This window comes from Pteropus vampyrus, unplaced genomic scaffold, assembly GCF_000151845.1.
Source record: "Pteropus vampyrus isolate Shadow unplaced genomic scaffold, Pvam_2.0 Scaffold212, whole genome shotgun sequence".
Classification (NCBI taxonomy): domain Eukaryota; kingdom Metazoa; phylum Chordata; class Mammalia; order Chiroptera; family Pteropodidae; genus Pteropus; species Pteropus vampyrus.
The window spans coordinates 535,533-537,830 of NW_011888993.1; the positions used below are offsets into that span (position 1 = coordinate 535,533).

The 2,298-nt window shown below is 61.3% G+C and overlaps 1 long non-coding RNA gene across 1 annotated transcript in view; it reads right to left on the minus strand.

Annotated features, from left to right (window-relative positions):
- Positions 1 to 1,972: 1,972 nt before the first annotated feature.
- LOC105300423 overlaps positions 1,973 to 2,298 on the minus strand; it is a 4,834-nt gene continuing 4,508 nt past the window's right edge. Inside the window, exon 3 of the long non-coding RNA XR_896619.2 lies at positions 1,973 to 2,144. This is a non-coding gene — a long non-coding RNA (uncharacterized LOC105300423). The remainder of the gene's footprint in view (positions 2,145 to 2,298) is intronic.

The window sequence follows — 2,298 nt, forward strand, 5'->3', positions numbered from 1 at the left end:
CGGCGGAGCTTGTCACATGTCACCTCAGGGCGCAGAGAGCTGGACAGGAGCTGACAGGCCTCTGGAGGCTCATGCCCGCGGCTGACGGTGTCACTTCCCTCATGCCCTGTTGGCTCTGCCGTCACAGGCAGCAGAGGGAGGGAGACTGGATCTGCCCGAAGGAAGACCGTCAGTGAACTGTGGCTATGTTGTTTTCCTAACAATTTTATCGAAATACAGTTCACGTGCTGGACAATTTGCCCTACAAAGTGTGTAAGGCACTGTTTTCTAGTACATTCTCACATGCAGGCAGCCATCGCCACGTCAATTTCAGAGCACTCACTGCTCCTAAATGAAGCCCCGCCCCCGCCAGCAGTCACCCCCACCCCGGCCCCAGCCCCTGGCACCCACTCACCCTCTTCCTGTCTGTGGATGCACCTGTTCTAGATGTGTCACGTAAACAAAATCACACACCGTGTGGCCCTGTGTGTCTGGCGTCTCTCACTGAACGTCACGTATTCAGGGTCCACGTCATGGTGAGTGTCAGCGCCTCCCCCCATTCCCACGGCCGAGTGCCCCTCCCCCGTGTGGACTGACCACAATTTTTCCATCTATCATCAGTGGATGGACATTTGGGCTGTTTGCACTTCTCGGAAATTCGGAACATTGCAGCCGCGAAGGTTCCGGAGCGAGGACGTGGGGTTACTCTCCCTACGAGTGGCGGGGAGGCACAGGCCAGGCGCTGACCGCGCTTGACCTCTGAGGAGCGGGGCTGTCCCATGGCGGCGGCCGTTTCCAGCCCTACCAGCAGCGAGGGTCCAGGGTCTCCAGACCCTCCCAACACGTGTCACCGTCTGTCTCTGACCGTGTCGGTCTTCGCCGGTGTGAAGCGGTGTGGCGTGTGGCCTGACGTGGCCCTCAGTGGTGACGCATGGGGGTGTCCATCTGGGCGGGGGCAAAACCTGTTCTGTTTAGCTGTTTGTTATCTGCCGTGTAATTTTTGGACACGGCTTCGTGGCCCCTTTGAATCCTTGCTCTGGGCCCCGCGCGTGTTGGGGTGCTGTCCAGAGGATGTGGAGGAGGGGTGATGTGAGATCCGTTTGGGGTCACAGCCCTGGGGGCGACACTGGGGAGGAAGGAGGGCCGAAGGGGAGCTGCCTCTCCCGCACTCCGCGCCCCCCAAGCTCGTTGGCTGACCCCCGCTGTGTGTCCGGCCCCTCCAGCCTGGGGCTGCAAATCTCCACCGTCTGTGTGGGAGTGACTAGTGTCCCCCTGAACCCTGTGAATGGGACCTGCTTCACAAACGGGGTCTTTGCAGACGTGATTGGTTGAGGTGAGGTCGTATGGGGGCCTGGCACAGACCATCCCTCTGTCACAGACCATCCCTTGGCCTCCAGGGGCCCCGCCCTGCCGACGCCCGAGTTCCGGACACCTGGCCTTCAACCTGGGAGAGGGTAAACCCGCAGCTTCAAGCCCCTCAGTGTGTGGGACCTGGTCACGGCCACCCCAGGGGCCTCGTGCAGCTCGGTCGTAGGTCACCGGGCACTTTCCCGAGTCCTGAGTCACCCCAGGGAGGCATCGTGCCTGGGCATGGTTGTGGGGACCCCCGAGTATGCAGCCAGCTGGTCTGCAGTGAGGGTGGCCCAGGTGCGGCTGGTGTCTGGAGCCTGCAGAGTCCGATGGGGACCGCGCCCCCCAACAATGCAGGTGGCGGAACTCACGCACCCAGAGAAGCAGAAGCCGTGTGACAGGCGGCTGAGGACCGCCCCGTGTCCACCGAGCGGACCCACGTCCCTGTCCTGAATGCCTCGGGTGTGCGGCTCTTGGAGCTCTGAGCTCTTCGAACCGGTGGTGACATCCCCCGGGTCCCCTCACGCGTTAAAAACAATCGTCGTCACACGTTCGTCGCGTGCTCTCCTGGGACCCATGCTTCTCCTTCTTCAAACGATGTGGCCTTTTCCAGGAACGCCAAGCGCCTCAGAGTGCTGCTGGGGATGCATCCAGCCACACCACCAGCACGCGTTTGTCGAGCGCCTCCTGGGTACCGGGAACACCACGCCGAGCCACACAGACCCCAACTCCCGCGCGGTGGAGCCGACGTCCCTGCCAGCGGCATGGATGACGATTACGGCCAATGAGTAAAATATGTTAGATTGCGTCCAGTCCTAAGAAGCAAAAAGGGAGGTATGAACCGTTGGGGACAGGAAGAGTAAAATGTATGGCAGGTGCCGATGGGGGGACAGAGGCATGGTGACATGGGGCAGGGAAGGGTGGGGACGCCTGGCTGGCACATTCAAAGAACGACAGGAAGGGGTTCTG